At 32.7% G+C, this 14483-nt stretch overlaps 1 pseudogene; it reads left to right on the top strand.

Moving 5' to 3' along the window:
• Positions 1-213: 213 nt before the first annotated feature.
• LOC113717813 (dehydrodolichyl diphosphate synthase CPT3-like) lies at positions 214-5568 on the top strand (annotated as a pseudogene).
• Positions 5569-14483: the final 8915 nt, after the last annotated feature.

The following is a 14483-nucleotide window of genomic DNA, read 5'->3' as shown; positions in this document are numbered from 1 at the left end:
ATCAGATTAATTTTTTACTTTGATGTGGTTATTTATTCAAACACATTTAGAGCTCCCATTTTTGTAGTTTTGGTTTTGTTTTTGGCTTTTTGTGTATTGTGCATTTTGTCTATTATTGAATTATATACATTACTTGTATAATTGTTACAATTGTTACCGAGACAAATCTACTACTTAAAAAGTGTTTGGTTGAACGGAAAACATTTTCTCAAAAACGTTTTCCTAATTTTTCACTGTTTGGATTCAATTTGATTTGAAAATATTTCTGACGAAAAATAACTTACACCGAAGAAGGAAAATAGCGTCCTTTACTTTCTTAAAATCACGGCCTCTTCTTTTCATAGCTTTCACAGGATTGAAGACCAATGATTGAAAACCCATCGGCAAACCAATTCCTTCTTCACTGGCAGCATCTCCAGTTCCGGCGAAAACCCATTTCCAGAGGTAGGCTACTCTTTCAATTAGGTTATTATCTTTTTAAAAATCAGCTAAATTATCATCTCTCTCTCTCTCTCTCTAATTTTTTTTCCCTTTAAAAGCAGCCACAACGGTTCATCCCCGCTCGGGCAGCGACATCTCATCCCCATTCCTGCAACAGCATTTCCAACAAGGGCAAAGACTCCTCAAATATTTCCAGAGGTATGATGGTCTCTTATTAGTTTTTTTCTCTCCCTTTTCCTTTGAAAAATTGACTAGAATTACTGGTGTAGATTCTTGAAGTTGGATTGGAATGAATTTTTGTGGGTTGCTTTTGTTTTAGTTTGTTCTTACCTGATTAGGGTTACATTTGATTTGATTGATGCTAATGAATTAATTTGGCTGCTGAGTTTTGGGGGTTTTATGATTCTTGACTGACAAATTAATATGCGTAAGCTGCGAGGGATGGACTGTGATGTTGTTCCAGCAGCATTGGCTCAAGATAATTTGGCTGGTTGATTTTTGTATGTCAACTTCACATTCTTTTGGGGTACTTAAGGACACTATCTTAGAGTTTGAAGGTTTACTTGGTATTTGACCTAATTTTCAAGAATATAATGTGTTTCTTGCTGTGTTTGTGAGGAGTTAAGAAGCGAACTTTGTTCTATTTTTCGGATGCCTAGAGGTTCCTTGAAGTATTTAGACTGCAAATTTTCTAGAGCAATGTTGGACAAGGTTTAGAATCTTTGTTTACTTTATTTAGGCACAATCACTTGGACAGAGGAGGTTCAGTGGTGGTGCAAACACTGTAGCACAAACTCCTTTGGTCACCCGGTTAAAAGGCTCGCTTTTTCTATGACAATCTACTTTCTTTGGCAGGCAAGGAACAAGTGTATTTTTCGGCATTTGTAACCTTCAACTGTGGTTGTAAGTTGCTGCTGTAATTAGTATTTAGTGCCATGCAGTTGCTTGTTGCTTCCTAGAGTAAGATTCCATACACTAAAGAAACTGAGAGTTGGCAATATATTGAGGCATTAGATCATAGCTGTTTTCTTTGTGTGTGAGAGAATCTACAGCAAGATATAGAGAACATATTATGAGGCATCGACTGATTAGGCCCTGATTATTAGTTGCATGTGTGTGCAAATAATGGAATTCCATGATTTCAAGTTCCAATTTCATCAACCTGCACTTAAGACCAAATCAAATCCAGACCCTAAACTTAACGTCACCACCAAATCCTCTAAAACGCAAGTCAAATCTTCAATATAGACTTAGACACCTGTCAAAAATATTGAAGTACAAGTTATCAGAAAATTTTGTGTATTTTGAAATATGCAGAAAGAGATTTTTACTTAATTGTCCATCTTCATGCTTTACTTTCTTTTGTTCAAATGGAAAAAGGGTTAACCCAAATTCTTCATTATCCCTAGCCAGGAAGTGAAACTAGACATACTTTCAAGCTTTCTATGTTTGCTTTAATTATTCCTTGGATAGAAATGTCAAATACATCCAATATCAATAATGCCTAGTAAATAATTTATATATGCAGAAGTTTACCTGACCAGGACAGTTGATGTTATCTAGGTAATAGTTCTGGTCAATAATGATGGGGTTTTGGACATTGATCATAGTGGCTTGCTGGAACAAAACATCCTTGACAAGACCTTTGCTTGGCCTACCCCATGATTTAATCCTTGCACCATTATGTGTATTCCTGAATGTAACAGTTTTTACTGTCACATTCTGTACTCCTTCTTCTTCAAAATCATTTATTTTTATGTCGGATGCCCAGTCAAAAATATTGAAGTAAAAGTTATCAGGAAACTGCACAATGATCTTTTTGCACCATGATCATGAGGAATTTCACTAATCTATATTAGTTTCAGAATATACTTTTATGTCTTGAAATGATGGTAATTTATCTGCCACTAACTTGGTGAACCATTTAATGAATCTAGATGCTGAAACAAGGCCTATCGCACTTTTCTTTGCCCCTGCCCCCCTTTTTCTTTCTGTCTTTCTCTCTTTATGTATAAGTGTTCTGATTCTCATAGTTGTAACTTTAATTTACTATCTTTAATTGCCACAGTTCACTTAATTAATGATTATGTGCATGCAATCAATTAATAATTATATTAAATTTTCATAGATGGATCCCAGTAGTGATGATGATGAGAATGCTATCGTAATTGGTGCTGCCACTTCAGTCCTAGCAGCAGGATGCGCAGCTTTTGAAGCCTATAAAACTCCAGTTGTTATACCTAAACCACCTTATGTTAATAGGGAGCGAGTTAGGGAGGATTACATGGATAGCATATTATATGGAAGTAGTTCCTATTGTATAGACCAAATTAGAACGGACCAAAATACATTTTTCCAATTACTAAATGCTATCACAATTAGAGGATTGTTACAGCCTACCATTCATATGTCAGTAAGAGAACAGTTGTTAATGTTTCTGCAATTAGTTGGCTATAATTTGAGGTTTCGAGTGGTTGGGGGGGGGTTGGGGGTACTTGTATAGGTCAACTGCAACCATACACCGCTATTTTTCCATTGTACTTGATGCCATATTGAAACTATAGCCAGATTTAATACAATTGCCAAATGGTGCAACTCCACGAGAGATCCGTAATAGTCGAAGATACTACCCCTGGTTTGCTGTAAGTTCTGTTCTTTGTATAAAAATTAATTAACTTAGATAATAGAAACTATTTTATATCTAATTTAAATCATAAAATAGGACTGTGTAGGGGCTATAGATGGGACACATGTTGTTGCAAGTGTACCTCTTGGAATTCAAGAAAGATTTTGAGGTCGAAAGGGTTACCAGACTCAAAATGTGTTAGCTGTTATTTCTTTCGGCCTCAAGTTTTCATACGTGCATTCTGGTTGGGAAAGATCAGTACACGACTCTTGTGTTCTTGAAGATGCTCTTGCAAGATCGGGGGTCTTCAAGTACCCCCAAGACACTTGTCTTAATTTATGTGAGTCATAATTATGCAAAACGCCGTTAGATTAGGCAAAAGTAACTTTTTTTTTTAATTTTAGACAAGTACTATCTTATAGAAAAGAGTGCAATAGGAATTTTACCCTTATTTCCCCCCGCACAAACAGTTATATTTGACCAAAGTCTTGACTCTTTTTTTCGTTGAGGGGTTTATTTGCGTTAATATGTTTTTTTTTTGTCAAAATGATAATATGTTATTAAGGAGCCAAAAGAGTGCAATAGGAATAATTTAGGGACCAGGTGGATAGTTTCCTGTCTCGTGATGTTCCTTCCTCCATATTTTACTTCTTCCTTCTGTTATTGAACCTGGAAACACCATTTTAGAATCTCAATCAATTGGTCGATGTGTTGCAGATTAGGGGATCTTTTTATTTTCTCTCGAAAATTACATCTTCAATTTAGATTTTTATTCAAAAAATTCCAGAATAAGTGACTGAACTGACATGATTTTTTTGAAATCAATTCAGTTTTCTCCTCTTGTGTGTTTAATGGCTTCATTCAAAACCTTTTCAGCCATGAATGATGACTTATTCAATCTGCGATCATAGAGTAGAAGAGCATCCTCATAAATTTGTCCGATTTTGCTGGCAAATTTGCATGTGGGTCTTCTCGTACACTAGCTTTTGAGAAGGTTAGTTTCTGGCTATTAAATTTGCTTTATTTTATTGGTATCTATGGGATTGGGTGTTGGATTCTTGGATTCTCTCTATTTTTTTTCCTATGGGTAATAAACGATGCATAAAATTAAATAACCGATGAATATAGTTCTAGGTGGTTTCTCATTGTTTCTTGCAATCTTTTGTCAAAAAAAAAAGAGGGGATTCTGATTCCTGAATTGACTCAAGGAGACTCCGGTTAGACTCAGGGTGAGTCCGATTCCCACTGATCATCTATTGTGTCTTGTCTGACTTTAGTCAACTCAGACTTGGACGATTTGGTGAAATACTAAAGAACAACAAATCAGATAAAAGAAGCAGTAATTAGTAATTTTTTGGGTTAACTATTTTTGGGCCTTAAAAAAATGAGTACAACATAATCTTTTATTTCAATCATGAACAGGTTAATTTGCTGCAGTGATTTATATGGTAGTGCAGTTCTTTGGAGATGACAAAAAAAATTGGTGATCAAGCTGGCAAAATGTTCGAATATTTTGGGACTTTCTTGAGAAAAGGTATTTTTTCAGTTCTTTCGGTTGGACCTGTTCCTGATCACATTGCATTTATTATGGATGGAAATCGAAGATACGCTAAGAAGAGGAATTTGTTAGATGGTGCTGGCCATAGGTCTGGGTATTTAGCTCTCATGAACATGCTTAAATACTGTTATGAGTTAGGTGTGAAGTATGTTACAAATTACGCCTTCAGCATTGACAATTTTAGAAGACGTCCTGAAGAAGTTCAGTCCACTATGTAGTTGATACTAGAGAAAATTGAAAATTTGATTAAGGAGGAGAGCATGGTCAATCAGAACGGCGTTAGGATTTACTTTCTAGGTAGTCTTAAACTTTTGAGCAAGCCTATAAGGTTGGCCGCAGAGAGGGCCATGGTTGCTACTTCTGGGAATTCAAAATCTGTGCTGTCAATTTGTCTTGCCTACACTTCCTCAGATGAAAATTTGCATGCTGTTCAAGAGTGTTGTGAAGAAAAATGGGATGAAGGGAGTGCATTGGAGTCAAAAGGAGCTGGAAATGGTTTTGTTTTTCTGAAAGGAAACAAGAATGGCAAGATCAAGCCTTCAATCGTAGTCAAGGATTTAGAGAAACATATGTATGCTGCAGTTACACCTGATCCTGATATAATTATATGTACTTTTGGTGAGACTCGATTGAGTAACTTTCTTTTGTGGCAAAGTGCTAACTGTCTTTTATATGCACCCCCTATACTTTGGCCAGAGATTGGTCTTTGGCATTTGGTTTGGGTGGTCTTGGATTTTCAAAGAAATTTCTCTTATTTGAAGGAGAAAACTAAGCTATCATAAGTTAGTTGGTAAGAGTTTTGTTACTATTTTTGTAACTCATTATATGGTTTTGTTGATTGGTCTTTTAACTGATTTCCACTTTCATGAGACAAAAACAAACAGGGGACAGAATTTTGTTTTTGTGTCCCTGTCCTCAATATAGTGATGACACATTTCACAGATGTAGGGGAATATGGCGTTTAGTTCCTAACAGGATCAGATATAGTTCTCCATATATGGTGTTATTAGAATTCTGTTGTATCTTTGTTTTTGCAGCACGGGATCTATTGTACTGTGTACTTCACAAGTAGAAAGGATTTTTTCCACTTTTCAGTTCAGCTTGGTGAATTATTATGAAAACGTAAGAGTCTTTTACCTTTTTTTTCTTATTTTAATTGTGTTTTTTATTGTGACTTGTATATTCTGGATGGGCAATTTTCTATGCATTGTATCTTGAAAATTTTGAAAGTAGATGGATGATACATAAAGTTTCAATTTTAGTTGCATTCTGTTATAATTCGTCTTGATAGCCCTCGAAGATCTGAAAGTGCACATCTTTATTGAATAAGATATCTTTGGAAAATACATAAAATACAAAGCATGCATCAGTAGCATTCATCAAGATATCTTTGTTTTCTGTGCACTTCTGCTATGCCTAATTACAATAGCATGCATCAAGAAGGCAATAGAGCCAGCCTAATTACAATAGCATGCATCAAGAAGGCAATAGAGCCAACGGAACAGCACCTTGACAGCCTGCATACTATGATGGTAGTATGGGGCACTTTATTAGTTACCAAGCAAGAGAGTAACACCCATAGAGCAGTCCATTTATCTTCGGAGGCAGGGAGGAATGGAGCATTTCATGGTCCTCTTAGCTTGCTAAGTACTAATATTTGGTATTCTACATATCTTAAAATAGTTCCTTTTTTCGGCTAAGCTAAGTGAAGGAATGGACTGAGCGGCTCATTTTGACCATACAATCTTTCGCTTTCTTTGCAAGCTTAGAACTTAGGTGTAGAGTTCAGTACGCCCTTGAATCCTAACCCCATAAAATTGTGCATGAGGGTTGCAAGTGTTGCGTGTTTGAATTGTTTGTTAGGAAAAATATAACCAGCTTAGCAGCATTGGTAACTTCTTAATTCAACAAATGCTTTCCACTCCTTTTTTTTTTGTTTGGAATTCTGTAAATCCTTTCTAGAACTCTCATGAAAAGGCTTGATAAAGATTTATATTTAATAATTTCTGTTTGTATGGGACATGAACATGACTATTCCATAAGACAGTCTAATCATAGCATTTTTTTTAAATTATTGGTTTTCAGTAATTATGTTTAATAATTTCTGTTTCTATGGGACATGAACATAACTATTCCATAAGATAGTCTAATCATAGCATTTTTTTAATTATTGGTTTTCTACTGACCTATTTACACCATATCAGCTTTATTTTTTCAATTATTGACTTTCTACTGACCTATGTACACCATATCAGCTTCACAAAAAATACGAAAGCAAATATTTAAAGTCAGAAAAAAATTCAAGAACCAGAACACTAATCAAGTAATGAAGTAATGAGCGGGACCAATTGAAATTGAGAAGTTCCCGGCCGGGTTTTAAAGATGAATGAGGAGAGAACAAATGCAAAAGTAAGGCTTATCCCAACATGAAATCATCCTCATAATTTAGTCAAAAGGCTTATCCCAACATGAACTCAACCACATAATTTAGTCATCACTCACTTCATAACAACTAATAACCCACATCATAATTTTAGCATTTGATCATGAAAAATACAATATCTAACTAAATCAAAATCAATTACAACTCTAAAGTCAAAAGATGCATAAGATTGAGCCAAGAATCTAATTAATCCAACCCAAGTCATGAACTCAATCTCTCGAAACCAAGTAAACCAAAAATAAAACCAAGCAACTAAATCTTTCCTTGATTAGTTGTTGAGTTTAGCATCCAAACCCTCCTTTATCTTGTTGATTAAAATCACCCCAAAATCACACCTTGATTGGAAGAGAGAGAGAGAGAGAGAGAGAGAGAGAGAGAGAGAGAGAAGAAGAAGAAGAAGAAGAAGAAGAAGAAGAAGAAGAAGAGGATTCGATCGAAAGGGAGAAAATACGAAAAAATTGGGAAAGTCCCTTGATAGTCAAATCTCACTACGCTAGTATCTTCCAATATTTTATTTAACTATAGTTCAACCCCACAATTTTCCTAAGCTTATCAATTTGACCCTCAAACTTCTACTTCTTTACTTAAGACCCTAAAAAGAAAACATAGATATCACAAAAGCATGAGAGGTTTTAAGTTCAAAGAGTGAGGCCAAAACTATCTTCTATTAGTTTCAATAGAACGTGCGGCAACAACTCGAAACACAGAATAAAATAGAGGCGGGAGATGGACAAAAAAATGCCAGAAATCCGAGTGCCGTAATTATGCGGCTATACCATAGACAAAGGAGAAATTTCCACAATTATGATGAAATCCTAAATCATCCTACAACAAAAATGATTTTGGCTGCATGCTAGAGGAGAGGTGCTTACATTCCGGAAATGAATGTAGATAGAGCATCGACTCTATAGTTTAGAGGTTTCTAGATGTGCTCTTCATTCCTCATGTATCCAGTAGCCCACATTGCTAGGATTATTTTATTGTCTTCTACATTATTCATAACAGCCTAAGTGCAAAATTGTATAGGGGTAGGACCTTGAATTGTAATATGAGGAGAGTTTTCGGCTCCTGAAGATTGATTAATGTCTTAAGTACTATGCAACTTGTGTGTTTGTTTATATAGCTCAATTTTGCCGAATAATATTTCGCTTGTTTCTTAAATATATTTTCCAATCCACTTTTTTATGTCACATACATTATATCATAAAAAGTGTTACAGTATTTATTCTAAATAATATTTCAAATAATACTCTATCCAAGCACTTTAACTCTTGTATCCCACCTTGCATTACTAGCAATATTTCGCGTGCTTTGCACACGATTTTATCATCGTAAAATATAGTACCGTTAGATATTAAATTTTTTCTTAATTTTGATTGTCAATTGCATACTATAATATTTCAATATTTTTATTGTTAACCAATTCTGTTGAATGCATTAAGTCATAATTTGACTTTTTTTTTTTTTGCCTTTAGAGAATTTATATATTTTAATTGTGACAAACAAATATCAATGCAATCATGTTATATGAAAGTTATTGTACACTTTTAATATCATTATAATTAAACTATATAAAGGGTAAAATGTACCATCAATTTTAAAAGGAATAAGAGCAAATGAGTTTGTTTATATTAATTATGTAATTTAAACTCAACTATCATATTAGGGTCAATTTTAAAACTCCCCCTAAAGTATATCTATATTTTCACTTTGCCCCCAACATTATTTTTTTTCACTTCATCCCCTAAACCGTTAATTGACTCCTATTTTGTGTGATGGTAACGTCAAAAGGATATTTATACCCTTAATAGTTAAATGCAGTAATTCTCCTATCTTATTTTACATTTTATCCTCTAACACTATTTTTTCTCAATTTGTTTATTTGTCACTAAAATCTTTAGTCAACTCCAATATTTTATAACATGAGGACAAATAATGTCTAAAAAATTAATATCCCTGGCATAACATAAAAAAATTATGTGTTTGGATAGGATTGGAAAAATATTTTGAAAAAAATATTGTAGCAGTGTTTTTAATGTGATGTATGTAAGATAAAAAGATGGTTAAAAAGATTTTAAAAAATAGTTTGAAAATGTGTTTGTAATGCAATCAAAAAAATTTTGGCACATAAACCACTGTCCAAACATACTATATTTATAGATATGGTCCTAATAAATTTCATCCCACCTCTTTTAGATTGAGAGAAACATCTTACTAATTTCATGTAATAATGGGAAAAATAACAAAATTTGTTATTTTGAAAAATTAATATGTGAAATTATTATCAAAAGTGTAAAAATGCTTGCATATTGTCTGTTTCTCTTTATGAATATGCGTATAGTTTTGCTTTTATTTTAATAGTTAGATATTTTCTTTATGTGGGTGTATACATTTTTTTGTTAGTAATACTTAAAAAATGGAGAAGCATGGTTGATTTGGCTTTCAAAATTTTTGGGATCGTTTTTTAATATAGCATGATTATATGCTATTAAAAATTGTTTGGATTTCAAAAAAAATTTTGTTTCATCATAAGCATGTTTTTCAATCATCTTTTTATTTTTTTAATCACATTTTTATTTTACAAATATCAAATTGCAAAAAGTATTACAATATTTTTTTAAAAAAATTTAAAATAATCTTCAGTCCAAACAAACTCAATCTATAGACCTTTAATAATGTTTTTATTGTTTATTATTTCACTATAATTTTTATTTTCCCCCTTAATATGTAAAATGAGCAGGATATTTTTCCTTTATTTAAAAACCTGTAATTATGGGGATAAAATTTAACAAGACCTATATTCATAAATATACAATAATTTTTATTATTATGTTAGGGATACTGATTTTTTAAATATTATCTGTCTTGAGTGGTTGTAGGGACAAACAAACAAATTAAAAGAAAAATGATATTAGACGGTAAAATGCAAAACACGCTGAACCTTAAAGGGATTTATTGGAATTAATCCTTTGGGGTATAAATGTCTTTTTGACATTTTCATTACACAAGGTTGGAGTTGACTAACGATTTACGGGATACAGTGAAAAAATAACGTTAGGGGATACAGTGCCAAATTAGTTAAACTTTAAGGGGAGTTTTTGTGATTAACCCATTTCTCTCTTCATCCTACTCCCGACAAACTCACTCCAGCTAAAGTTTGAATTGGAAACGTCAAACTTGAACCCTTAAAAAGAAAAGTAGATTTGACTAAAATACTAAATAGTTTAACGCACTTGTTTCCATGTTCTTCTATTATTATTTTCATGCAATATTAGTTTTATAAATGATTTAATGAAATGGCTCAATGCGAAATCAAATGCATGTTTCTTAATTTGAATAGATATAAATTCTCTACATATGACTCTTTATAAATTTTAAGTGTTTTTTCTTCTTTTTTTTTTTGTTTTAGGTCAATTCAAGACATCATAGAGAATTCCATGACTAAGTATTAATCGATAGAGAATTCAAGACCTAGTTTGTGTTTGTTTGGATGTAAAGTGTTTTCCTGAAAATGTTTTCCAAGAGTACCTTTTTTTCTTTTTCTTTTTTTTTTTTGTTTTGGGTCAATTCAAGATATCATAGAGAATTCCATGAGTATTTATTGATAGAGAATTCAATACCTAGTATGTGTTTGTTTGGATGTAAAATGTTTTCCTGAAAATGTTTTCCAAATTTTCCCGTGCTTGGTTATCATTTATCTTGGAAAAAGATTAACGTGGAGAAAATATTTTGCTTCATTTGGTGGAAAAAAACTTCCCCTTTTGACTTACTGAAGTTATTTTCCTTCATTGAAATGCATGACTCTTGCACTTTACAATACAGCTTGCTATGCCAACATTCTAGCAGAAACAAAGAAAGACTTCGCGGCTAAATATACAGAGAGTGAGCGATGGTGATTGGAGAGACTAAGAAATCACCAACAATATCATCATTTTCACGTAATACTGGTTCAAAATTCTTTTTCCAAATCATAATAACTAGGGGATTAATTTCATTCCTTATAAAATCAGGAGGGGGTTGGCTAATTTCATAAATGGAATTTCTCTTCATAACAAATTTAATTTATTTTGATGTTCAATTTTCTTCTATATTTCTATTTATATGTATAAAAAATATGTATTGTTATATATTCAGCTAACCTATTACGGCACCCAAGCTTAAGGATAGCAACAAGGGCACTTCGCCCCGTCCCTCGCATGCAAAATATATATATATATATATACACACACACATATAAGTAAAGCTACAAATATATGTATAATACATATATATACACAATAAAATAATTTAGTTATAATCCAATTTTTTATATTTAATAAAATAATTGATAACATAATTGTGAACATACGATTGTGACTCGGTCCTATTATATTTTAGTCGGATGTTTTAATGTCATTTTCATAATATTGACATGTTGCTAATATTCTTAGTTGTTATTATTTGCAACCCATTAAATGATCTAAAGTAAAGCATTTGAACATATCTTTATTTAATATTTGAAATAGAATAAATAACAAAATTGTTCCGTAAAAAAGTAAATTGTTAAACGTTGTAAATTGATTTCTTCCCCTATAGAGGACCACGGGGAAACGGGACAGGGGCGGGTTGGCGGGCGGGGCCTCTCCATTGCCATCGTTACCCACTATAACTAAAATTCGGTGCTACTCTTTTTGCCCCCTATTAAATTTTAATAGGTTTTATTCCTCTCCCACTCCTCTCTTAATCTAATTCTAACCTAGCTTCCTCTTTTTCTAGTGATTAGAATGGGTTAAAATTTTCCCTTTCAATTGCAAAATTTAGCCATCCTTTACTCTGAACCATACTTCATCATCTCAATTCCCTCTCTTCGTTACAAAGGATCAAATTTTTGTGGAGAATTTTCTTGTCCTCTTTGTATTTCTCTCAACCCTCACTTACAGAATATTTAATCAGGTTCGACGGTCTCACTATTAGTCCTTTCCCACCCATCCCTATTATGTAAGTGCATGTTAAGATTAATTGGCATCCTCATGTTTCTGATTTTTATTTTCTTTGTTTTTAATTTCTATTGTGTTCCTCTCAAATAAAACTGATTATTAGTAAATTAAATTTGATTCTGAGATGAGGAAAAAAGGGGGCTAAGGTTACTTACTTGCTAGGTATTCCATTTGCAAGTTTCTTGAGAATTTTTTGGTTCACATGTATGTTAAATATGTGCTGATTCTACAACACTTTCTCATTTGGTAATTTGCTATATGCTAATAAAAACAAGTGTGGCTAGTGGATTTGCCTAGAAACATAGTAGTTATTTGGTTTTTAGCTATTGTTGATACCAATACTGATATCTTTGTTTAAGATTGAAGAATTGGTGTTAGTTCTATTCGTTTACACAATATAAAGAAATGGGTCAACAAAAAGTCTATTCATGTATGCAATCCTTATACATTTTCAAAGGAACCAGGTTTCTTGCTAATGATGTCTTTAAGTGTGTCTGGTGGATTTACCAAGAAGCTTAGTAGTTGATTTGGTTTTTAGCAATTACCAATATTGATATCTTTGTTTAAGATTAAAGAATTATTATTAGTTCAATTTGTTTACACAACATGAGAAATGGGTCTATGAAAAGTCTATTTAAATATAGAATCCTTATGCATTTTCAGTGGAAGGTTCCTACTTAGTTCTTGAACATATTTGGAATGGTAATAAAATGATATTATGTAATTTTGTTAGATTATGAGCTTCTTGATTGGTTATTACTTATGTCAAGTCTACATCTAAACATATAATAATTTATGAAAACCTTAGAATTCAAATTCATCTAAAAACCCCAAATCTTAAAATTTTATGGTCCTATGGTCTTGTGGTCAGTGTAAAGCTTAATTAGAACCTGTAGTCTTTTATTGATGCCACAAAAGCACTTGATTTCCACCCTTTGGAAAATGTGGAAGTAGCTACTTGTTGAGGTGTCAACATGGTTTCTGACTTGTTAACATTTGCATTATTGGTATTGAACTTGATATAGAATGCTCTGCTGTAGGATTCTAATGCAAAGTGCATCTTACATACATAGCATATATCAATGGTGTTTTAAGTTTAAAACAGAAAAGAAAGGTGAGCAGATAAAGAATTAGTAGAACTCGAAAAGTTAGTAGCAAGAAGAATTAAGTTAAGAGTTGCTCTATAACTAAAGCAAGGATATGATAATTAGTATATGTTCTCATTTGTTATGGATAACTACATACATGATGATTGTTAAAATGCCACTTGCTGTACTTGTGTAATTTCTTTTTTGCTTCTTCTTTAATGTACACCCGTTATACCTCAAGATGATAATTCAATATTTTTTGGAGATTGAAACTAGTGGTACTGGAAATTGCCTATAAATGCTTATTTTTTATGAAACTCTTCCATTTAGTTATTGATCTATAATATGATTTTGTGCATTTTCTTTTCAATCAATGAGATTAGAATGTAAAGCTTCTTGGTAATATTGGAAAGAGCTCAAATTTTCAGTTCGGTTAGTACTCCATACAAACTTAGCTATTCTTTATTGTCTAAGAATGATTAGTCACATTGATATCTATGACTATTACATCATATGCCGACATGTTTGTGATGCAAGTATACAATAGTTTTCTAATATGTTACAAAATTTTCATTTTTTCTGAAACTTGTTGGAGTATAATAAGAGTTGGACAAATTTTTCAAGAAAAAGTGAAAAGCACAATACAGGACTTATTATATTCATAAATTCTGTAGTGGATGCAACTCAAAATTGGCATTTATCATTCATCTACTTCATTTAAAATGTCTTGGTAAATTGAGTAATAAAATTTTTGGTATACTCTTGGATTTGTTGAAGGAAACATTTCCCAAAGCCGTGAGTAATTTATCGTCATCTTATTATGTAGCTGATAAGTTGATCAATTAGTTTGGTTTCGAGCATGAAAAGTATGATACTTGTGCAAATGATTGCACTCTTTATTAGGGTTGCGATAAAGAAAGAATTAATGTGAAGCATGCAATAGAATTTTTTGTGAAGCATGCAAAGAGCTTAGGTTGGCTGTCTCGAAAAATGATCCAACTGGTGAGAAAAGAAAATTTTCTCGTAAAGTATTGTGGCATTTTCCCCTTGAAGCTAGGTCACAGAGACTTCTGATGTCCTCTAAAACTACATCTCACATGAGATGGCAGAAAGAACAATGTACAAAAGATGGTTATATTATACACACATCATGTGACGCCCCCACTTCTCCCAAGGGCGAACCCAAGGGTATCAACAGAACGCCTGCCTAATTCTCGCCAGGACTCACTACAAAACTCAAGCATAAATATAATCGATCATTCTTAAAAGTTCAAATGGAGTATATTATATCCACCAATCCAACATACCAAAGTACAAGTCCAATACTTCATCTAAATTTTCATAATAATAA

Source organism: Coffea arabica, chromosome 2e (assembly GCF_036785885.1).
Source record: "Coffea arabica cultivar ET-39 chromosome 2e, Coffea Arabica ET-39 HiFi, whole genome shotgun sequence".
Classification (NCBI taxonomy): domain Eukaryota; kingdom Viridiplantae; phylum Streptophyta; class Magnoliopsida; order Gentianales; family Rubiaceae; genus Coffea; species Coffea arabica.
Note: the sequence above shows the minus strand (reverse complement) of the source record. Positions and strands in the feature narration are given on the sequence as shown.